Source organism: Eptesicus fuscus, chromosome 1, assembly GCF_027574615.1.
Source record: "Eptesicus fuscus isolate TK198812 chromosome 1, DD_ASM_mEF_20220401, whole genome shotgun sequence".
Classification (NCBI taxonomy): Eukaryota; Metazoa; Chordata; class Mammalia; order Chiroptera; family Vespertilionidae; genus Eptesicus; species Eptesicus fuscus.
Genome location: NC_072473.1, coordinates 74,195,218 through 74,221,541, shown reverse-complemented (window position 1 = coordinate 74,221,541; position 26,324 = coordinate 74,195,218). Strand labels below are relative to the sequence as shown.

At 38.8% G+C, this 26,324-nt stretch overlaps 1 protein-coding gene across 1 annotated transcript in view; it reads right to left on the bottom strand.

The window, feature by feature from the left end:
• The window catches only part of IL1RAPL2 (interleukin 1 receptor accessory protein like 2), a 749,108-nt gene that overhangs the window by 640,331 nt on the left and 82,453 nt on the right, over positions 1–26,324 (bottom strand). The gene's annotated exons all lie outside the window — the stretch shown is intronic.

Sequence of the window (26,324 nt, the reverse complement as noted above, 5' to 3'; positions counted from 1 at the left end):
GCAAACACCAATGATAAAGAATCTTAAAGGCTGCCAGAGAAAGACAGAAAGTTACCTATAAGGGACCTCCCATTAGACTATCAACAGATTTCCCAACATAAACACATCAGGCCAGAAGCGAATTGAATGAAATATACAAAGTGATACAAAGTAAGGGACTGAATCCAAGAACACTATACCCAGCAAAGCTATCATTCAAAATTGAAGATGAAATCAGGAGCATCACAGACATAAAAGGGCTAAGGGTTTATTACCACCAAGTAGGCAATGCAAGAAATACTAAAAGTCCTGTTGTAAAAAGAAGAACTTAGAAGGGAAGAAGGAACACAGGCATAAAGAATAAAAATGACTACAAACAAGTCCCTATCCATAATAACTTTAAATGTAAATTGACTAAATTCTCCAATCAAAAGACTTAGGGTAGCTAAATGGATAAGAAAACATGACCCCTATATATGCTGTTTATAAGCGACCCACCTCAGAACAAAGAACTCACACAGACTGATAGTGGAGGGATGGAAAAACTTTTTCAGGCAAATGAAAAAAAAAAAAAGCTGGGGTAGCAATACTTATATCTGACAAAATAGACCTCAAAGTGAAGGCCATAATACAAGATAAAGAAGGCCATTTCATAATACTAAAGGGAGCAATTCAACAAGAGAATATATTCTCTGGTAAACATATATGCACCCAATGCAGGAGCACCCAAATACATTTAAAAAAAACCACAAAAACAAACTTCTGAAAGATAATAAGAGTGAGATCGACAGCAATATACTCTTAGTAGGGGACTTTAATATCCCATTGACAGCATTAGATAAATCTTCTAAGCAAAAAAATCAGCAAAGAAACAATAGTCATAAGTGACTTACAAGATAAAATGGAATTAATTGACATCTTCAGAACATTTCCCCTAAAAGCTACAGAATATACATTCTTCTCAAGTGTAGAAGGGACATTTTCAAAGATAGACCACATATTGGGACACAGGCAAAGTCTCTTCAAATTCAAGAAGATTGAAATCATATCAAGCATCTTCTCAGATCACAATAGCATAAAATTAGAAATCAACTACAATAAAAAAGTCAAACACTTGGAGGCTAAATAGCATGCTATTACACAATGATTGAGTTACCAAAGAGATCAAAGAAGAAATAAAAATCATCCTGGTAACAAATGACAATGAAAACACAACAATTAAAAATCTATGGGAAAAAGTGAACAGCAGTCCTGAGAAAGAAGTTCATAGCTTTACAGGCCTACCAAAAAACAAAAAAACAAAGAAACAACAACAAAAAACAAACAAACAAACAACAAAAAAAAAAGAAAATGGTAATATATTATCTAACTTTACAACTTAAAGAATTAGAAAGAGAGCAACAATAAAAGCCCAGTGTAAGCAGAAGGAAGGACATAATAAAGATCACATTGGGAATAAACAACATAGAGACCAAAAAACAAACAAACAAACAAACAAACAAACAAAAGACAAAAGATCAATAAAACTAAGAGATGATTCTTTGAAAGCATAAACAAGATTGATGGACTCTCTCCGGGCTCACCCAGAAACAGAGAGAGAGGACCCAAATAAACAATAGCAGAAATGACAGAGGTGAGGTAATAACCAACCCAACAGAAATACAAAGAATAATGACAAAATACTATGAACAATTCTATTCCAACAAACTGGACAATCTAGACAAAATGGACATATTCTTAGTAAGATAAGAACCTCCAAAACTCCATCAGGAAGAATAAAAAACCTGAATAGGCCATTAATTACTTATGAAATTGAAGCAGTAATAAAAAATCTTCCAGAAAAAAAAAAAAAAGGTCCTGGTCAGGATGGCTTTACAGGGTAGTTTTACCAAACAATCAAAGAACTAAAACCTATCCTCCTCAGACTATTCCAAAAAAATTCAAGGGAAAGGCACACTTCCAAGCTCTTTCTATGAAGCCAGCATTACTCTAATTCCAAAACCAGATAAAGACACTACAAAGAAAGATAATTACAGGCCAATATCACTGATGAACATAGATGCTAAAATCATCAACAAAATTCTAGCAAACCAGATTCAGCATTACATTAAGAAGATCATACACGACAAGTGGGATTTATTCTGGGTACGCAAGCCTGCTACAATATCTGCATATTAATAAACATCATACATCACATAAACAAATTGAGAGACAAAAATCACATAGTCATATCAGTTGATTCAGAAAAAGCATTTGACAAAATTCAACACCTTTTCTTGATAAAAACACTCAGCAAAGTGGGAATAGAGAGATTATACCTCAACATAATAAAAGTGTTATATGACAGACTTACAGCCAACATCACACTCAATGGGCAAAAACTAAAACCATTTCCCCTAAGAACAGGAACAAGACAGGGATGCCCACTTTCACCAATAGTACTGGAAGTATTAGTCATAGCAATCAGACAAGAAGAAGAAATAAAAGACATCCAAATTGGAAAAGAATTAAAATGGTCATTATTTGCAGATGACATAATATTGTACATAGAAAACCCTAAAGACTCCATCAAAAACTACTAGACTTAATAAATCAATTTGGTAATGTAGTAGGATACAAAATTAACACCCAGAAATCTATTGTTTTTTTATACACCAATAATGAACTCACAGAAAGAGAACCCCCCAAAAAAACATTTATCATTGGACCAAAATAATTAATATACCTAGGAATAAACTTTTCCATGGAGGTAAAAGACCTGCACTCAAAAAACTATAGGACATTGAAAAAGAGATAGAGGAAGACATAAACAAATTGAAGAATATACTGTGTTCATTGATTGGCAGTGTCAACATCATTAAAATGCCCATACTACATAAAGCAATCTATATATTCAATGCAATCCCCATTAAAAATACCAATGGTATATTTCACCAACCTAGAACAAAAGCTCCAAACATTCATATAGGATAAATAAGACCTCAAATAGCGATAGCAATCCTGAGAAAGGAGAACAAAGTAGGTGGGATCTCAATACCAGATTTCAAGCTGTATTACCAAGCCATTGTTCTCAAAACTGCCTGGTACTGGCATAAGAACAGACATATATTCCAGTGGAACAGAACAGAAAACCCAGAAATCAACCGAAGCCATTATGCTCAATTAATAATTGACCAAGGAAGCAAGAGCATACAATGGAGTCAGACAGTCTCTTCAATAAATGGTGTTGGAAGGTCAGATACATGCAAAAAAACACACAATAAACAAAAGAACTAAACCACCAACTTACACCATACACAAAAATAAACTCAAAATGGATAAAGGACTTAAACATAATATGGGAAACCATAAAAATCTTAGAAGAATCCATAGGCAGCAAAATATCAGACATATGTTGTAGCAATATCTTTACTGATACAGCTCTTAGGACAATGGAAACTAAGGAGAAAATAAACAAATGGAACTACATCAAAATTAAAAGCTTCTGCACAGCAAAAGAAACTATCAACAAAACAACAAGAAAGCCCACTGTATGGGAGAACATATTTGCAAATGTTATCACGGATAAAGGTTTAATCTCCAACATTTATGGAGAACTCATACAACTTAATAAAAGAAAGATAAATGATCCAATAAAAAAGTGGGCAACAGACCTAAATAGATACTTTTCGAAAGAAGACAGAAGGAAGGCCAAGAGACATAGGAAAACATACTCAAAGTCACTAATTATCCTAGAGATGCAAATCAAAACGACAATGTGGTACTATCTCACACCTGTCAGAATGGCTATCAGCAACAAATCAACAAACCACAAGTGCTGGCGAGGATGCAGAGAAAAAGGAACCCTCATGCACTGCTGGTGGGAATGCAGATTGGTGCAGCCACTGTGGAAGACAGTAAGGAGTTTCCTAAAAATTTAAAAATGGAACTCCCATTTGACCCAGTAATCCCACTTCTAGGAATATATCCCAAGAAAACAGAATCACCAATCAGAAAGAATATATGCACCCCTATGTTCATAGAAGCACAATTTACAGTAGCTAAGATTTGGAAACATCCTAAGTGTCCATGAGCAGATGAGTGGATTAGAAAACTGTGGTACATCTACACAATGGAATACTACCTTGCTATGAAAAAGAAGGAACTTTTACCATTTTCAACAGCATGGATGGACCTGGAGAGCATTTTGTAAGCAAAATAAGCCAGTCGGATAAACATCACATGATCTCACTCATTTCTGGAATATAATGAACAACGTAAACTGGTGAACAAAAATAGATCCAGATACAGAAAAATGCCGAACAGACCATCAAACCTGAGAGGGAAGACAGGGGAGGGGTTGGAGATATCAACCAAAGGACCTATATGCTTGTATATTAGCATAACCAATGGTCATGGACACCGGGGTAGTACGGGTTTGTCCAGGTGGGTGGGAGTGGCTAGGAAAGGGTCATTGGGGGGAAAAGGAGACATATGTAATACTTTAAACAATAAAAAGTAATAAAAATAAATAAAGCTTTGAATTGACTATCTGAAAGGATAATTGTTATTATTTGTATTTTTTCAATTACAGTTTACATTCAATATCCTATATAATAAAACCCTAATATGCTAAGTGTCCAACCACTTATTCAACCATTCGACCAGTCACTATGATGTGCACTGACCACCAGGGTGCAGACACTCCGACTGGTAGGTTAGCTTGGTGCTGGGGTCCAGCTGATTGGGCAAGATGTCTCGAACACACCCTGGAGCCCTCCTTCATTCCCTCCCTGGCCCGACTGAGCACTGGTGGGTCTCTTGGCCTGGCCTGCACTCGCAATCCAGGACCCTTCCAGGGATGTTGAAGAACAGGTTTCTGCCTGATCCCCACAGGCCAGGATGAGGGACCCCAGCAGTGGGCCAGACCTCTAATATTTTATAGTAGTTTCAGGTATACAGCATAGTGGTTAGGCAACAATATAATTTACAAAGTGTTAACCCTGATATTTCCAGTACCCAACCTGCACCATACATATTTATTACAAGACTATTAACTATATTTCCTATCTTATGCTATACTTTACATTCTCAGGACTATTTTTTAACTACCAATATGTACTTCTCAACCTATTCACCTTCAAAAGATAATTAAAATTGTTAAACTTCTAGCAAGATTGATGCCAAAACACAAACACAAATTACCAATACCAGGAAGAAGGAGGGGATGGGCATTATAAATCTTAGATAGAATAAGGATTAGGCAATACTATGAATGACTTTAAGCCAATTAAAAAAAACTTAGATGAAACAGATATTTCTTTAAAACACACTTACTATATTATTTATAGTAGTTTCAAGTATACAATATAGTGATCTGACATATGTATACCTTACATGTGATCATCTCACTAATTCTAGTAATCATCTGTTGCTATGCAAATTTATCACAATATTACAGACTATATTTCCCAGAACTGAAGAAAGATGAAATGGAAAAACAGAATATTCCCATATCATCACATATTTAAATTCATCTCCAAAGTCTTCCCATAAAGAATACATGCAGGCTCAGACAGTGAATTCCATCAAACATTTAAGAAAAGAAATAATGCCAATTTTATGCAAATAATTTCAGAAAAAAAGAGTTGAAAGGACCACTTTCCAACTTATTTTATAAGACCAACATAGTCATGATTCTCAAACCAGACAAAAATGTGCTTGACAACTTTCTAACTCCTTACCCTATTGAATAGGCTCCATATGATTTAGTGCCTGAGTACCATTCTGTCTCAGTCTATTCAGGCTTCTAAAAGGAATTTCCATAGACTGGCTTATACAAAACAGAAATTTATTTTTCATAGTTCTGAAGGCTGGAGGTCCAAGATCAAGTGTCTATTAAGTGCTCACTTCCTAACGTATAGATGGTCATCTTTTCATTGTGTCCTCACATGGCAGAAGGGGCAAGGGAGCTCTCTGGCATCTTATTCTAAAGTCACTGATCCCATTCATGAGGGCTTCACCCTCATGACCTAACCCCAGCCCAAATGTCACACCTCCAAATACTATCATATTGGTCATTAGCTTTCAGCATGTTCGTTTTAAGAAGACACAAACATTAGTCAATAACATTTTCTGAACTCATCTACTATTACTCAACCTCTTTCTCTTTATGACCCATGCACACTAGCTTTCTTTTTGGTTCTCCAGAGTGCAAAGCACATTATGACCTCTGGACTTTTGCAAAGCAGTTCTCTGGTATGCTCTTCATTCCAGATCTTTCATATTCATACAGACATCTTCAGAAAAGCCTTTCCTTTCTTTCCCTCATTTTACCTTGTTTTATTTTTATTTTACCACTTATCCCTACCTTACTGTATTATGCTAAATTTATTTATTGTTCATTTCTACTACCATAATGTCAGGCCCACAAAAGCATATAGTTAATTTTATTCAATGTTGTATCCCAAGTGATGACCCAAAAACAAACACAAAAACCCCAAGTGATGACCCAGTAAATATTCACTGAGTGAATGAAATTAACACAGTAAAAAAAAAAAATCTAGGATTAAATGTTTTTTAGAGTTAGAAAAGACATTAACTAGACCAGTTCCATATTTATATAGGAGCAGTGCCTTAAGTCAAAAGAGCTAGAGAGATCAAATCGGATATTAAAGTGACAGAATTTTTTGGTTACAGATCCAAAGTTAGTGTTGAGATTTTCTAGTGCCTAGCCTGGTGCTCTTTCTTCTGATCTAATCTGTCTCATGCTGTCAGTAACACTGAGAAAAATATTGGGGAGATACTTCGCTGAACTATATAATGCCATTCTGCTTAATGAAAGAAAGATACTAAACTATGGCACAAATTTGGTATTTTTATTTAACCAGCCAGTTTATTGACCATCTACCATGTGCAAGGCACTGCTTCCATTGCAAAGGTGAAAAAGAAGTGAATCTTTCAAGAGTTTTAAATCTAAAAAAAGAAATAAACTCAATTAATATGAGAGAATATGATGTCTCATGGGTAGCAACAATTATTACAGTATATGGGTCCATCCATAGGAGGAAATAATAATGCATAGCTGATTCACGTTTATAAAAGGCTTGATAAAAGAGTTATATTTGACATGGGCCTTAAAGGATTAAAAGGGGAAATAAACAGAGACTGGCATAAACAATGGCATGGGGAATAAAAATACATGTGTTCTGGAAAGAGCAAATAGTACAGTTAAGCTGATCCATGGGGTCTCTGTGATGTTATAGTAATCAATAAAGTTGGAAAAATAGTTTGTGGAAAGGATATAAAAGGCTTTGCATATTTGACTAAAACAGAGGTTGGGTTTCATTTTCTTAGGTGTTCAACCACCTTTGCTGAATTAATCTACACTAATAAAAGAGAAAGAAGCAAATTGACCGTATCTCCACAACGCCCATCAGCCAATCAGGAGGGAATATGCAAATTAGAAGGACAAAGATGGAGGCAGCCCCACAGCCCAGTGGCTCCAGGTGCAGAGCGGCTGGGCAGGGAAGGATGCCTGCTATGACAGGGAGGGCGGGGGGCAAAGGGATCTACAGGAGCAGCACTCTGGCCGCAGTGTTGACAAAGATGGCAGACTCCTGCCAGAGTTAGCAGTGAAGTTGAAGATGGCAGACTCTGGCCAGAGTCTGCTGCAAAGATGAAGACAGGAGACTCCGGCCTGAGTCCGCAGCGAAGATGAAGATGGAAGACTCTGGCTGGAGTCTGCAGCGAAGACAAAGATGGCAGACTCTGGTTGGAGTCTGCTGCAAAGGTGGGAGACAGAGCGAAGGCCTGGGTCCCAGGTGCCTGAGGAAAACCAGTGCCGAAAGCCAGGGGAAGGAAGGCCTATTGCACGAATCTTCATGCAATGGGCCTCCAGTATTAAATAAAGTAATGGAGGATCAGTCTTTCTTTTGGAAAAGGGGAATGACATGATGTCAGCAGTGCTTTAGAAAGTTTGATCTGGCAACTGCGTATCTACACTAATAAAAGAGAAACATGCAAATTGACCATAACTCCACTATGCCCACCAGCCAATCAGGAGGAAATATGCAAATTAGAAGGACAAAAATGGTGACCGCCCAGCTGCTCCAAGTGCAGAGTGGCCAGATGGGGCAGGATGCCTGCTATGAGAGGGAGGGCAGATGGTGAAGGGATCTACATGAGTGACACTCCAGTGCAGTGCAGATGAAGACTGCAGACTCTGGAGTCTGTAGCGAAGACCAAGATGGCAGACTCTGGCATGAGTCTGCCGCAAAAACGGCAGACTCTGACAGGAGTCTGCAGCAAAGACAAAGATGGCAGACTCTGGCTGGAGTGAAGGCCTGGGTCCTGGGTGCTGGAAACCAAGGGAAGGAAGGCCTATTGCACAAATCTCTCCAACAGGCCTCTAGTATGATATATTGGAAAGACAGTTTTGTGATTGGTGGAGAAATAAGGGGAGGTCATTCAAGGTAGAGTCAACAATATGAGAACACTAGAGGAAGGAACAACCAGTATGGTTTTGTGGGATTAATCAATATAGTGTGAACATAAGAAGAGGCATAAAATGAAGTTGCATAGGAAGGGTGAAGATAAATTGTGGAGAAGGTTGAAAGCTAAAGCATGTACTTTAGGCAAAAATTACATATACTGTATTCTTTTTAGACTGAATGAATGTAGCTCAGTTTGGGGTTGGATATGGACCAGGCAAGAGGTAAAGATGCTCTGAACAGTAAAGTGATGATGGAGTTTTTCAATTAGTGTTTAATAAATCATGCATAATTTGAAAATTTACTTTAAAGGAAAAAAAATGATTATCTAGTTCAGTGCTGTGCTCTACATCAGAAAATTTCAAACTTTTTTTATCACAATCCATAGGAATAAATATATTTTATGTTGTGACTCAATGCAGGTGTGCACATATATACACACAATTGAAATAAACTATCACAAATATGCTTTCTCTTATCATCCACAATGCTAGTCTATTATATTTTTTTATTTCAGTTAAAAATATCAATCACAATATTTAATACTAATTTATAACCCACTAATGTTTGAAAAACAGTGTCTTAGATTTAGTCCTAGTGATTTGCATGTCACTAACTCACATATAGCTCCAGTCATGGGATTCACTTTAACCATCTACCTGTTTAACCATCTACCAAAAGTTAATCAATTTGACCTAATGCAAATAATTTAAAGCCTGGAGAAATTATGTCTTTAGAAACCTATCTCTTTCAAATGCTTCATTTGAAAAGCTACTCACCTAACTCACATGAGACTACATCAATAACTTCAGGTCTAGTTTCTGCCACCACACACACCACAGTCAGAGTAATCTGCCTAGACCTGGTTCTCTACTAACTAGTCCAAAAAACCAAAACTATATGCTTTAGCTTTCAAGAGCCTCCATAATTTACCTCTACCCTTCCTATTCACTTTCACATTCTACAACTCCTCATGTTCAAATTCTTGATTAATCAACAAACACATACTGCATGCCCCTTCCTTGTGGAGAGCGGCTACAGTGTTTGGACAGGTTCAAGCCTCAGACTAATGAGAGGGCACAGTCCTCTCATTGCCACGTGCAAGTCCCAGCTTGGAGGGCAGAGCCCTCCCAGCATAAGTATAGCCAACAGCTAGAGTTGTAAGCTTGAACCTATGGTCCGAACACGTGGCCCCATGTGTCTGAGTAATGTAGGCTTGATAGAGTTCAGGTTCATGTAATTGAGTAGATTAGAAGAGTGTAAACATCTTGACCATGCCCTTACTTAACCTCCTGGAATATGGCTATAAAATAAAGACTTGGCTTGCGGGCACTGTTGCTGTCTCTCCATCAGAGAAGCAGTGTCCCAGAGGGACCCAGTTTTCATTCTCTTGTCAGTCTTTCCTAAATCCTTCACCGCCCCCACTCAGGTTCACCCTTGGCTGTGCTGGCATGGCACACTTCCTCATATTGTTGCCTCTGCCTTGAATGCCCTCCCCTTATTTTAAAACCAATTACAAAACTGCCTAATCTAGCCCATCTTCTTCATGAGATGCATTCTGCTAATTGCTTTCCCTCACACTAAATCACTCAACACACACACTCAAAATATAAGTGTTTGGCTTTATATTGTGTGCTCTGTAATTATCTCATCTGCATTAGATTTATCTCCATAACCTTAGATAACATGATTAGTTACAAGAATACACATTTTGGAACCAGATTGACCTAAATTCAAATCCTAATTCTTTCATTTACCAGTTATGTCTCCTTTGGCTAATTGCTTTTATAAGCCTTAAGTCTCATACCCATTGAGTACAAATAATAGTATCCACTCTCACAAGGTTATTTTGAGTGTTCCATGAGATAACATGTGTAAAAGATCTAGTATGATGCCTTAATATGTGCTGAAAAACTATTTTCTCTTGCATGTTCTTTCACTGAAAACAGGTTTCATATCTTATACAGAGCATCTTACACAGGACTGAGTACATGGCAGACACTTACTAAAATATAGTTATTTACTGATCAATCAATTCACTCTCTACTACCATTGTATCTAAGTAAATTAAATTTCCCCAGTCAGTGTAGCCAACTAAACAGCTAAAAAAGAAATTAAATAAATGAAAGTAAACCACCTGCTTTTTTGCTTGGCTTACTTTTGTTGAAAATTAGCAATGGGAGGTTCCTAAAGATGTTTTGAGAAATAAGGCTAGCAAATAGATACTAAAAAAAGCTGTGCTTTCCCCTAATGATCTTTTATGTTGCTGTGTCTCTTCCTTTACTCTAGCAGTTTCCTTTGTTCTATTTTCCTTTGCAGGCTAAATTGTACCAGGGGACTCAAAAGAGAAATGTCAATTTTGTGGCTGTGATCTATGCTGCAAAATCTTCACATCTGTGTTACTTGAAAAGCTCCATACTATTAAAAAATATAGCAACTCTAATGTAGTCCTATTCTCTCATGAAATAGGCTCATTTCCTTGACTCCAAAAAAGCAGAGCTCTGGTAAACATAAGATATATGATCTTGAGGAACTTGTCCAATGAACTGTCAGTAATGGTGACAGACCCCGGAATAATGTATCCTATTGTTTTCCACATAGGACAGGTAAAGGAAACAGCACACCATTTACATGCAGAAAAAAATGTTTTTCATTACAATGTTTTTTCTCAACTTTCTAATTTTAGTTATATCCTATTACAAATAGTTTGATCACTGTTATATAAATATGCTAACTTCTTATACAGCTTAATTATATCTGTTACTGTTTTGAGGCTTAATGTCAGAGCTGAAAGGGTCCTTAGATTTTGAGGTACTGAGCTCATTCTTAAAGGGCAAATTGAAGGTTTGTATTACTTTGTCTAATAATTGTACTTTAGAAAGTTAAAGATTACCTGTACCAATGCATCAATGTCATCATTAAAGCGATGTAAACATATGGTTCACAGAAAAGTGAAATGTAATGGTTTCACATCATATGAAAACATGTTTAACACCAATAATAATAAGATACAAATAAACCTACAATTAAGATACATGGTTTCTCTTACTTATCTGCTTGGCAAAGAGCAAACATTTGAATAAAACACAAACAAACCTGTATTAACTGTATTAACAGGGATTTGAAGAACCAGGCATGCTCAGATGCTGGTGATGTCATTAGACATATGTATAAAATTCCTGGAAGTGGAAATACTGGGCATTTGTTAATATAACTGTTGACTATATCAGAAGTGTCATAAAAATAGTTTTGAACTTGTATGGATCCAATAAAAGGGTCTTGGTGCTCCAAAGATCCTTTGTCCACACTTTGAGAACTAGTGTTGCAGGCACTAAAATATAGAGTGTCCCAAAATCTGTATACACACACTTTGAATAATTATAAAGGCAATGTTCATTAAAATACATTTCACTTTCAAAATTGAGCTATCAGCTATTAAAATTTTGGGGACACGTTGTATTTATGAAACATATCTAAGAAACTTGAAAAACTATTGCACCCAATTGAGGGGTTTGAAGTAGAAGAGAGATTTTTTTAGTGTACACATATTTTTATATTGAAACTAGAGGCCTGGTACATGAAATTCGTGCACAGCAGGGGGTGTCCCTCAGCCCAGCCTGCACCCTCTCCAATCAGGGATCCCTCTCACAATCCAGGACTGCTGGCTCCCAACTGCTCACCTGCCTGCCTTCCTGATTGCCCCTAACAGCTTCTGCCTGCCAGCCTGATTTATGCTTAACTGTTCCCCTGCCAGCCTAATAGCCCCTAACTGCCCTCCCCTGCAGGCCTGGTCACCCCTAACTGCCCTCCCTCCAGGCCTGGTCCCCCCCCAACTGCCCTTCCCTATAGGCCTGGGTCCCCCCCAACTGCCCTTCCCTGCAGGCCTGGTCACCCCCAACTTCCCTCCTCTGCTGGCCTGATCACCCCTAATGCTCTCCCCTGAAGGCTTGATCGCCCCCAACTGCCCTCTCTTGCAGGCCTGGTGACCTCCCAACTGCCCTCCCCTGCTGGCCTGATCCCTCCCAACTGCCCTCTCCTGCTGGCCATCTTGTGTCCACATGGGGGCAGGATCCTTGACCACATGGGGGCAACCATCTTCTGTGTTGGAGTGACAGTCAATTTGCATATTATTCTTTTATTAGATAGAATAGAGGCCTGCTGCAATGGTGGGGGCTAGTTGGTTTGCCCTGAAGGATGTCCTAGATCAGGGTGGGGGTTCCCTTGGGGCATGGGGCAGCCTGGGCGAGGGGCCTGTGGTGGTTTGCAGGCCGGTCATGCCCCCTGGCAACCCAAGTGGAGGCCCTGGTATCTTGGATTTATTTATCTTCAATAATTGAAACTCTGTAGCCTTGAGTGGAGGCCTGGGCTGGCCAGGGTATGCAGGAAGCTTGGCTTCCTCCATTGCCGGGAAAACCCAAGCCTCCTGTTCACTCTGTGGCCGAAACCATTTTTGTTGGGATATATTTATCTTCTATAATTGAAACTTTGTAGCCTTGAGCGGAGGCCTGGGCTGGCCAGGGTGCGCAGGAAGCTTGGCTTCCTCCATTGCCAGGGAAACCCAAGCCTCCTGTTCGCTCTGTGGCCACAGCCATCTTGGTTAGTTTAATCTGCATACTCGCTCCTGATTGGCCTGTGGGCGTGGCTTGTGGGTGTGGCAGAGGTATGGTCAATTTACATATTAGTCTTTTATTAGATAGGATATTTTTCTATGTATAAGTATTACATATTCAAAAATAAAGACTTTATTTATTTCAAAAATAAATAAATCATTTTGCTTCCTTAATAAAGCTACATGACTTCAACAATAATTTTAACAGAATAAAAGGCTTATGTTTGAAAACGGTAACTTATATTGCTGATGACTTTGGGATCATTTTATAAATGCTATAAATCCATCACAATAGCCTTAAAAGCATCATGATTCAGTTGGGCACAGATCTTCACACTTGTGGTGTTGTTGCTTCCCTTGACCGTCTGTAAAATAATTAATGGAGAGTAAAAAAAATATTTAAAAATTGTAGGCAGGCCTTTTATTATGGAAAATATATACGTCTAATATATCTGTTCTGTAAGATTCTCATTTCTTTTGTCTTTTTAAGGCGCAAAATGTTGAACAAATATTCCTGTGAAGTCAGTTCTCAAATACCTTGTTCTATGTAAGAGACTTCAACAAGTAGTAATACAGCACAACATTTAATAATTCATTATATTTCTAAATGGTTTTCATTTGACCAAGCCTAAAAGAGGCTTTCAATAGGCAGAAATTGTCTTTCTGAGGAGCTAAGGGCCAAGCTGTGGAACTCATGTAATAGCCCTTCAGAGCTGTGTCCTAGAACTTGACCCACTTTTGCCTTAGCAAAAGAGGAATATCCCTGTTAGAAAAGTAAACTCCAAAGTACTTAGATGGTTCACTCAGAGGAAAATCCAACTCCATTAAATGTTAGTGAGACATCTGGTTATTACATTCTCTAGTGTAAGGATAATCAAGTCTAATAAAATTTGAGCAAGAGATCAGTACTCCTTCTGACATATTCAATGGAACTGCAATGATATAGGACACTTTGGAATAACCATCAACTCAATCACCCAAGCAGAAGTGAGAAAGTTATTCACTTGACTCCTTTTCACTTCCTTCTTCCCAATTTGTCACTACCAAGTTCTCTAGTATAGAAATCTCCCACTTCAAAGTTTTCAATGGAAACTAATCATCTACAAGATAAAATTTGAACTCTTTAGCATGGCACCCAGGACCCAGAATAATCTGGCCCTCCTTGCCTATCTCTACAGCCCTTCTCCAATGTGTCCATTTGATAAATTACAATCCGTTTCTCAAAACAATGCTCAGATATTTAAGGTCTGTGAAGCACTTCTGGATAAATTTTGCTTTTGTTTACTGGATTTTTAACTTATTACTGAATCCTTTTGGTCAAAATTTATTGCCTTTGCAAAACCTTTCCCCATGACTCACCTTCACCCAAGATGTTCCCATAATATTTTGTCCATGTTTCTACTGCTGCACTAAACATATTGTATTATCACTGCTAATACAGCTCATTCCTTTACTATACCATGGGTTCCCTAAAGGCACAGACCAAAGCTTATGTATCTTTGAATTTTAGCACCAATGACAATACCTGGCACACAACAATCTCTTAAGTAAATGGTGCATAAAGGACTGAAAAATACTCTCTAGGACAAGAACCTCAAAAGGCAGTGTGGTATAATGAAAGGAACACAGATTTGAATATTAATATTATGTAATCTAGCAATATCTATATTTCTAGATCCAAAGGTCAATTCTGATTTCTATTTTGTATGACCAATCAAGAGCATTCAACACAGACCTTCTTGATTTATTGTCTTTACTTATTCCCTTTTGGTTTTCCTTCTGCTTCATTGTATGCTCATCTCAATCTCCTTTGTAGTTTCCCTCTGATCTTCCCAGATTCTAATGCTGGCATGTATTCACTGTTCAGAACTTGGACCTCTTCTGTTATCTGTCTACTAGTAGTCCTGTGTATGAATCCGTGCACCAGTAGCTCACCAGTAGCTCACTGCCGCCCTCCTGTAGCTCCCTCCACTACACCCCCCTCATAGCTTGCTGCCCTGTCCCCTCCTGTAACTTTCTGCTGCTCACTTGTAGCTCGTTGCCCCACCCTCCTGCTGATCCGTGATCTGGTCGTTAAGCAGTCGGTTGTTATGCTTCACTGAGTAACGACCATTTGCATATTACATCTTTATTATATAGGATATTCCTCAATTATCTCATAGATTTGCTTACAATTTATATGCTGTTAATTCCCAAATTTATTTATCCATAGTAGACTTCTCCCTTAAAATAAAATATTAAATTGCCCATCCAACATAGCCACTTAGATGTCTAAGAGATATCTCAAATATAACACGTACAAAAACCAATTCTTGATTCTCAATTTTTCCCATTTCAATAATCAACAACTCCTACCTTTTAGTTACTCAGACCAAAAAATTTGAAATTGTACATCAAAAAAGATGTTGTCTGTACCTTCAAAATACAACCTTAATGCTATTGCTATTAATTCCATTTGCTGGCAACATCCTAGATCAAGCCACCATCATCTTCTCACTAGACTATAGAAATAGCCACATAATTGGCCTCCCTGCTTCAGTCATTGCTCCTTCAGGCTGTGTTACACCCAGAGTGCAGAATGTTCCTTGTAAAATATACCAGATCACGTCAATCCTCTATTTAAATGGTGTTTCATATATGAGTAAAAGCCCAAATCCTTACAATGGCTACAGCACTGTAAGATTTGACTCAACCACTACCTTATCTCCTAATTATCTCTCCACTGATCACTCTGCTCCAACCACTCTGGCCTCCTTCTTGTCCTTTGAAGTCTGAAGGCTCCTATCCAGGGCCTTTTCCCTTGCTATCCCTCTTCCTAGCATAACTGTCCCTAAAATATCAGCATGGCTAACTCCCTCACTTCTACCAGGCCTCTGTGCAAATATCACCTTATAAATGAGGCTTCCCCTGACCATTCTGTATCATATAGTAAAAAATTCCATATTATCTTGCTTGTTTTTCTCCATAGCACCTCTGCATCTCCCACCCCCACTTCTCTCTCTCTCTCTCTCTCTTCTCTCTCTCTCTCTCTCTCTCTCTCTCTCTCTCTCTCACACACACACACACACACACACACACACCACAATGCTCATTTGGTTACTGTATATCTTTCTATCTTCCCATACTAGAATGTACACTCCATAAAGATAGTTCTGTTTTTTTTTTTTTTTGCCACTACTAAATCTTCATTCCTTATAATAACATCTAGAGTACAATAGATGTTCAAGAAATATTTATTAACTGAGTGGATAAATGAACACACTGGCTGTTGACCTCAAGCAAGTTCACTTTACCCTTTTAGATTCTTGGGATCTCCAGGAAAATAAGAGGTTATATTAGACTAAGGCCTCCTCTAGTTTCATCATTCTATGAACTTATACCTTAGGCTTCTTCTGAATCCCCTCAGGACTTCTTAGTACACTATCGTGGACAGTCTGTAGTCAGTAAATATTTGTTTATGGTTTATGATTTGGGATTAGAAGGACCTGTATTTGTTAATGGCTCTTCAGTATCTCTTTTAAAACATATAACAATCATATAAGGAATATATTATTATTGCCAGTTTACATATGGTGGAAACTAAGACTCAGAAAGGCTAATTGCCTTGTTCAGGTTTATATAGCTGACAGGATAGAACAAGGATATAAATCCTGGTCTGTATGGCAAGTCTTGTGCCCACTCCAATAAATGTCCCTTCACTTATTAAGGTTTAAAATGACAGTTTTAGCAAAAATAAAAATAGAGTGCCAAATCATAATGGTAATTTAGGTTGTGGGCAATGATTGACTGCCTATTAATAAAGACCCATTATTTTGTAGCTCCCACAGACTGAATTCCTGGAATGCCCTCTACGAAAATACCATAACCCCAGGAAGCATATTAAAACAAGCATGATGTGATTGGCATTTTCCTGTAGTCTATGTAGTCACTCATATATAGCCGTAAGGTTAGAATATGCAAAATCTTATTTAGAGTTAAAAAGTTGGAGAGTGGCTTTCCTGGGTATACACTCACAACCATATTTACCAAAGGCCATTAAATGTGAGGCCAGTCAAAACTTATCTAGTCACAAAAAAGTAGATAGATGGTTGCCTGAGACCAGAGGTGAAAGGGGTTAACTGCAACTTTTTAGGGTTACATGGTTACATGTATTTGTTAAAACAAATTAATGGGTGTATTTTATTAAATGTAAATTATATCTCAATAAAGTTTATTTAAATATAAATGTCTATGAGAAAATTGATTTAGGAGTTGTTCAAATAAAACTTAAATGAATAAAAACTGGGTGCTGCCTTAAAAGATGGGGAATTGGAGGGGGGGCTCCATGAAAGAAGGTGAAGAGATTAACCAAAGAACATATATGCATAATCCATAGATACAGACAACAGTGTGGTAATGGCCAGAGGGGGCAGAGGGTGGAAGCTGAGTAGAGGTGGGTAAAGGGGGGGATATGGGGGGCATCTGTAATAGTATTAATGATAAATAAAAAATAAATTAAAAAGTAAATAAAAGGATGTGGAATAAAATGAAAGATTATGAAAAAATATTAGAAAATTATGTTTTAATTTACAGGAATAGATAGCAAACTACTCAGTTTATTTAAAGCAATTCTTAATTTACACCAATACAGACGACTTTTCAGGAACCATTTGAATCTTTTAAAGGGAGAGTAACACTGAATAGTCTGCCAGAGTTTGACAAATCAGTCAGTGACACTAGCAGTTGACTTTTGATTCATAGGCAAGTAATATATAGCCAGGTTTCTTATTATACTAAGCAGAGGACAGAGATGAAAAAAAAGGGGGGGGGGTTGTATTTTCCCTTTCAAAATTTAATGTCTAGTGAACAGGTCTGACAAATGAGTGTATATCAAATCCAAAATAACCCAACTTTGTAATGACCCCTTTCTTCCATTGCCTCCCTCCCACCAATAGTTTTCCAAATCTGTCCAGTCTCTAAGCGATTCCCCTCCCCTGAACTTCCATAGCACCCTTGGCAGACTAGTATTAAGATATTTAGCCCACCATTGTACTTGCTGTAAATGCCTACTGATTTTATAAAATCTTCTGCCACTATATTTTGAGTTTCTTAAGGATAAGGAACATAATTTATGCAACTTTAATCTCCAACATCTATCAAGGTAGATTGTACATAGTAGCATAAAAATTATTTGTGATTGAATTAACCTTGTTATACCTGCACCTCTCACTAAAATGTGTCATAACCCATCAAGTCAAACAAGCAAGAAACCTATGCATGATTTAAGAGACATATCTTTTTATCTAATACTCCATATCTCCAAGTCTTGTTGATTTTATCTTCTAACTAGCTCCTTAAGTCTATTTACTTCTCTCCATAGCCATAACTCTCACTCTAGTCCAAGTTACTATCACCTCTAGCCTAGACTAATGAAATAACATCTGTTCTGGCTACACTCCAATCAATTTTTCATGTTGAAACCATGTGATGATGTCACTCCCACACCCTTCCTTAAAAGCATTTTAATGGCTACCCAATGCTCTTAGGATAAAGAGGAAATCTTTGATGTGGCATAAAGGCCTGGCATTGACTGTCCACTAACCACCTCTCCTGCTCAACTAAGGTACTGTTTTTCTTGAGTAGGTTGTTTGAATTTTCTGGCTTGTAATGTGCTATTGGAAGCTGTTTGATTCTATTATTATATGTCTTACCGTGTCTTAAGTCTTTTCTGACCCTGAGCAGATTCCATCTGCCAATATATGTACACTGAGTGGCCAGATTATTATGATCTCTGAATGCATAATAATCTGGCCACTCAGTGTATATCCTATATAATAAAAGGCTAGTATGCAAATTGTCCCCTCGACCAGGAGTTCGACCAGCAGGCAGGTCAGCCAACCACCCATGTCCCCTCCCCCTGGCCAGGCTGGCTGGACCCCACCCATGCATGAATTCATGTACCGGGCCTCTAATATATATATATATATATATATATATATATATATATATATATATATATATATATATATATGTATGTATATGTGTGTGTATATATATATATATATATATATATATATATATATTACCTAATAATAGACAAACATGTAAATTGACCATACCTCCGCTCCTCCCCCACAGTCAATCAGGAGTGAGTATGCAAATTAACCCAATAAAGATGGCAGGCCTGTGGGCAGCTTGCATGTGCACAGGCACCCAGTGGCCAGGGGCAGGGTGGGATGCTAGTGTAGTTGCCCGGGCAATGAGGTCCGATGGTTTTTCTGCTGTATCTGCCTCCCAGGGGCGTGCCTGTGCCAGCAGCTCCTACACACGGTTCCAACCACTGAGGAGCAGTCAGACCCCATGACCACCGTCTCTGCTGAGAACCAGGAGGCCCAGGTAAGAGCACGGCTCTGCCTCTGCTTTTCAGACCCACCAGGACACAGGAGCAGAGCCCGGCCTTTAAGGTCTCTCTGGAAGCAACCTCCCCCTGGGGCAGATGAGTGGGCTGGAGGTCATGCCTTGGGTTCAGCGCCTTCAGGTAGGCAGGGAAGACGAAGCCCAGCTCCTCCTCCTCTCCCCAACCCCCTCCCTTTCTAACCAGGGGTCTCACTGGGAACTTAACTTTCTTTGTTAAACAAGGGAATTCTGGACAATTGTCAAACCCCTGCAAACCCAGCGGGAGAACATGTCCAGGGCTGGGGTGCCCCCACCGGCCTGGGACCGGGCAGTGACTGTGCACAAGCACACACTTTTCTTCCAGTGGAAGATGGACGGCTGCTCAGAGAACTCTGTGAAAGAGCAGGGATCTGCTGAGCAGTTCCTGGGCATCCAACAACCAGTCTTCTTGTGAAGAGGTTACAGGAGAAGGGTGTCTCTGTCGCAGGCGCTCCTGGCCAAACCCTCTGACATCCCCAACTGCGAACTTTCCCATGGAAACCGCAACACAGGATGAGACCTGCATTTCCTCACCATGGAGCTCTCTGAGAAACTAAAAAAGAGGCTTCCAAAGCTGTGACTGTGAGCGCTTCACCCAAACCCACAAGACTGCCTCCCCAGCCAGCACCCAGCACCTGCTATCACCCAGGGGTCTTCCACTCACCCAAACCTATGACAGCACACCTCCATCACTGTGAGCTTAGGGGACCGTGATGGAAGAAGGCACCATGACTGCTCTGGGTACGCAACAGTGGGGCAACTCAGGGTGCAGAGAACTGGCTGCATTCCCAATGCCCGGATCTGGTTACTGCGTGGGATCAAGGCTCCAACTCCCCAGGCCGTGCCTTCCCCATAAGCTATGCACAGTCCTAACGGCACTGCACTGCTGGGCAGCACGGATCAGATGCATGAAACCTCCAAGCCCAGGAACAAGCCAGTCTCAGGCAGCTGGTCATTAACTGGCCACTGCAGGGATGGCCCTGCTCGCCTTCCCGCACTCAATTGCCTGCCGAGGTCCTGACCCTATGATTTAGTTCACTCCTCTTCCTCCCCAGCCCACTCTAGAGACCCGAACTTGTGTGTGTGTGTGTGTGTGTGTGTGTGTGTGTGTGTATATATATATATATATATATATATATATATATATATATATATAAAATCATCTGAAGAAAGAATGATTCAAAAGTTCCCAAATTTAGCAAAATATAGTAAGAAAATATAAACCCACAGATCCAAGAAGCTCAGTGAATAGCAAGCACAGGACATAAAGAAAGCTACATCAAGACACATAAAAATCATATTGTTCAACACCAATGATGAAAAGAAAAATCTTTTAAGTAGTCAGAAGAAAAGAGACACACTATATACAGGAATAAACATAAGGATTACAAAAGATTTCTCATCAGAAACAGTAAGGGAGAAGATAGTAGAGCATCATCATTAAAGTACTCACAAGGGGGGGGCATCCTCTCAATTTATAATTCTAGACTGAGTGAAAATATTTTTTAAAATAGTTAAAATATATTTTCATATATAAAAGATTGATTTTTATGACCAGCAGATTTGTAGTGTAAGAAATGTTAAAAGAAGTCCTGCAAGCAGAAATAAAATTTTGCCAGATACAAATAATGATCTATGCCAAGAAATGGAAAACACCAAAGACAGTAAATGCATAGGAAAAAATATAATAGAAGTTTCTTATTATTTAAATATATTTAAAGATAATTAATTATTTAAACAAATAATAATGTAATGTCAGTTTTATAACATCTGTGAAAGTAAAATACATGACAACAATAGCACAAAGATTGCCTTGGAAAAATGAAATTTTGTTACAGTGAAGTTTCTATGCAAGATGTGAAGTGGTATAATATCCACTTGAAGATAGACTGTGACAAGTTAAAATCCTATATAATAAAGAGCTAATATGCAAATAGTAATCATGCCCTCATGCCATCACGCCATAATGGCTCAGACACTCAACCCTGGGGAGAGAGGAATGGGGACCAGCCAGGCTGCAGCCTGGGAGAGGGACAAGCCACCCGCTTCAGGGTCCTGGGTGCCAGCAGCTGTGCCTGCACCTCTGGCCCTAGAGAGGGACAAGCCACCCACCCCACAGTCCTGGGCGCCAGCAGCTGGGGCTGGGGCCTGGGAGAGGAACAAGCTGCCTAGCCCATGGTCTTGGGCACCAGCAGCTGCACCTGTGCCTGTGGCCCAGGAGAGGGACAAGCCACACGCCCTGTGGTCCCAGATGCCTGAGGCCGCAGCCTGGGTGAAGCTGCCCGCCCATGATCCCTTGTGGCTGCAGCTGGCCTGGGTGAAGCCGGCCCAGGTCCTGGGTGCCTGTGGCTGGTCAGAGGGAGGGAAGCCTGGGTTCCAGGTGCAGGGTGAGGCGGAGGCAGTTAGGGGCGATCAGGCCGGTAGGGGAGCAGTTAGGGGAGATCAGGCAGGCAGGTAGAGGCAGTTAGGGGCGATCAGGCAGGCAGGCTAGTGAGTGGTTAGGAGCCAGTGGTCCCAGATTGTGAGAGGGATGTCCACAGGGATCAGGCCTAAACCGGCAGTCAGACAGTCCCGAAGGGGTCCTCGATTGGAGAGGGTGCAGGCTGGGTTTGAGGGAACCCCCCCTCCATGCACGAATTTCATGCACTGGGCCTCTAGTATACATATACATACATATATATATGGATGTATTTTCCTCCTTTAGATCCTATTAGGTAGATTAGTGATAGTAATAGTAATAGCAGTGGTAGTACTAGTACTAATCACAGGAGCAGTAAATAATAATCATAATGACAATGGTAATAGTAGAAATAGCTATCATTTACACTGCTATCTCAAATTCTCCCAACAACTCTGCAAGGCAAACATGCAAACAGATGTAGAAAGGGAGGCTTAGAGAAGTTCAATAAATTGCTCTGAGTCACTTAGCAAATTAGTGGTAAAGAAAGAAATTGAAACCAAATCTTTCTGATTTCAAATCCTGTGCTCTCTTCACTCCACCAATACTTTCTCTAAAGCAAAGGGGACTGTAGAAATGTCTTTCTCAGTTCAGCTTCCTGGACTCTTCCTGCTAATAGACTTTAATGTTCATGAAGTAGTTCATGAGTTGATTTTGTAGTATAAATAATCACTAAGAAAGGATGCATGTTTTGGGGATTAGAAAATTGACTTTGAACAAACCAAATGGGAATAAATATGGATTCTGCCAAAGTTAGTTTGAAAATTGTCCTATTTTATTGTAATTTTTGAGAGGTGTTGAAGAATATAAGCTAGTGACTCCTGGAAAATGTCAAAAATCCCATATACTTCCATAGTTTTGCTTAAATGACTTTTATAAATCAGATTAATTGAACTCTCTGAAGGCTTTATATTAATTTGACTTAAGTATTTAAATTATTATGAAGACTGATTACATTTGGCATTTTAAAAAAGTCTCTGAGGCAAAATTTAGGACTAAGGTAGAAACTCACTGTGGGTTGCTAGAAGGTGATCGAAAGCAGCATTGTAATGGGAAAAGTCTCAGCTTATCTACTCCAAAACTGTGTCTTTGAGCACATAAATTAACTTCTCTAGGCTCGACTATCTCATCTATAGAATGGAAGAACCAGATCATATGCTCTTCAAAGTTTCTTCTAGCTCTTATCCACTCTTGAAACTACTTACAGTTTGCAAATGTTACTGGGTAAATCAAAATTTGTGTAACTAGAACTTCAAGTAAGTAGAAAGCAATTAACTCATCTTTTAAAAGCCTTCAAAAAGTGTAGAATATTGGTTTGCAAGACAGGACAAATGTATGCTTTCTCTTGTGGAGACACACAAAAAATAACATTGTCTATCACTTCAGTATCTTTCTTCCTAGTTCTACCTACCTCCCAGACTTACATGAACCAGTTGGTGCAATGAGGGTACCTACATTCCAATAACCAATGCAGCAGCAACTAGCATAGGACCTTTGCAGAGAAGAGATTCAGAAAAATCTTTCTTAAACGTGTTAAAATGAGAAACTGAAAGAAGGAAAGGTATGCAAACCAGACAGCACAAGGGAAGGGAAGCCTTCTTACAAGAACAAGTTAAGAAACACAGTTGTGAAGGATTTCAGTTGGGAAATCCTAATGTCCAAAAGCTCTGATTTATCACTGTGGAAAAATCATAACTCTTTTTTTGTGCATATTCCCAAATGCTCCAAGAATATGAGTTGTTCTTTCTGGCATTAAAGGCCCTCCAGTAATCAAGGGCTATCTCCACTCCACCAATATTTCCTCTATAACATTACCTCCCAATGTTTTCTAATGTAGTTCCCTGGCTTCATTTGGTCATTAAACTTGAGAATGCATGAATTATAAAAGTAGGAATCAGAAATATGAAACTTCAAATTCCAATTCAGTTCCTTATTAGCTGTGAGACCTTAGGCAATTAGTTAACCTTGCTGAATCTTATTTCCTCACCAAGTAAAGTAATAACACCTACTTAAGAGTTATTTTGTGAAGTTATCATTTAAGAAAGATTTTTCTAAATCATATGATTAAAACTATAACAATAGTAATTATAATTTATTGTGAATCAACTATGTACCAAAAGATCTCTATGCTCCTTTGACAGTACCACACTTAGGAAGTTGTCTTCTTCTTGGGAGTAGACTTCAAACTAAGAACTCAGAATAAAGTATCCAGATTATATGAAGACAGTTGCTAGTTTAGGTAGGTAGTCACCTAGAATGATCAGCAAGTTTATGTCAGTTTTATCTCAATAAACCTGGGGGGTATGACCAACAAGTGATGGGTATTCCCAACAGCAGATTGTGAGAGTGTACCAGAAATCTAGGGACAGGCCCAATGCAACAATCCAAATTCGCAGAATTTGTTCAAAATTGAGAAGATCTATCAGGAAGTTTGTCCATCTCAATAATTTATTGCTTTTCCTTACATTGTAAAAGAGAAAATTGGAAGGCTCTAAAAGGAAATTTAGAGTAACTTGTCCTTAAATGTGTGATTGGAATAGGGAATAGATATACTTGCTATGTGGCCTTGGGCAAGTCATGTAACTTCTTGAGTCTAAGTTTCTTTATCTATAAATTGGATCCTGTATTTTTTGGGGCTTTGGTGATGATTAGAAATAAATATATGATTAATATGGTCCCTGGCATATATAATAAATAGTGACTATTTATTATGACATTAATTCTATACCTCTAACTCTGAGAAATTCAAATGTCAGCTAAATATAAGATTTCATCCCCACACATCAGCAAAATGCAGGTAAAAAATCATGCTTGATATTTAATAATTTGATGAGGTTTGGAAAAAATCATGACAAGTAGCTTTCTTACACTGTCATGATTCTAGAAAAAAATGTAACATAGAGCCTAAGAGCTGCAGTTTGCATTGATCTCCTATAGTAATCATCAGTTGCCTCACACAATTTATTACTTCATTTATACTACCCTATATACCATGCAGACAACTTCAAAATTTATATCTCTATCCTAGACTTCTTCCTGAATGTCAGACTCATATATCCAACTGCCTACTCAACATCTACTCTAGGATGTCTAATGAGTATTTCAAATAAAACATGGCCAAAAACAGAACTCTTGAATCCAGCCACAAAATGTTGCCTTCCTCAGTCTACCCCATTTCAGTAAATAGCACTACTGTCTACTGTATTATTAAAACTAAAAACCTCAGAATCATCATGGGAAACTCAATCATTTGTATCTCTATAATATCTCTTGAATCTGTCTACATTTTTCTATTTATATGACCACTATTCTGGTATAAGCCAGCATTACCTTTGAGATGCTATAATAATAGCATTTTAGCTTGTCTCCCTGTCACCTTCCATCTATTCTTCATGGAGCATCCTAGGGGAAATTTTTTATTTTGTTTAATGCAAGGTAAAAGGAATATGAAATTTCTCTACTTAAAAGCATACAACAATCTTCCTCCTGCTCTTGGGATAAAGACCAAAATCTAATAGTCGAAAGGCACTGTGTAATCTGATCCTTGCCTAACGTTCTAGTCTCACTTTGCCTCACTCTCACCACTACTCCCTACAATCCAGCCACACTGCTCTCTCTCTGTTCCCTAAGCATGAAAAGATCTTTGACACCTCAAAGTCAACATATGCTGTCCCTTCTGAAATATTATTTTTCCCACCCTTCATTTAGATGGGTTTTTCTTAGCTTTCAGGGTAAAACCTAAATGTTATTTTTCTTCAAGTAGATCTTCCCCAATGATCCCATATAAAATAAGGGGGGGCACCTACCTCTCAGTTAGTCTCTGTTATTTTCCTTTTCATCACATCAAAATTATTAACTATACACTTATTTGTTTAATCACTATCTATTTCTTCCTCACATTATACTATAAGCTCAATTGGGGTAGAAACCATTTCTGTTGTGGGTTTTTTGTTGTTGTTGTTGTTGACCTCTATTCACCAAAGACCATAAATATTTGATGAGGGTTAAATAATCTATATATATAAAAGCCTAAGCAACCGGCTACTGCTCAACGCAGGAGCTGCTGAGCTGCAGTGACTTGGCAGCTGTGGTTCTTGGGTGATGCACCCGGAACTAGAGAGGAGGGAGCCCAATTCCGGGGTGCATCACTCAAGAACCACCCTCTTGTAATCCAGGACCCCTCTGGGGATGTCAGAGAGCTTGTTTCAGCCTGATCCCTGCAGGCCAGACTGAGGGACCCCACTGGTGCATGAATCTGTGCACCGAGCCTCTAGCCTATTGGCTCCCCACTTGGGGTCTGGCTCTCCACTGGGCTTCTAGCTTATTGCAGAGGTCATGGGTCTGACCCTTACAGAAACTTTTCGACTCAATTATCTAAGTGATGAGACATGCA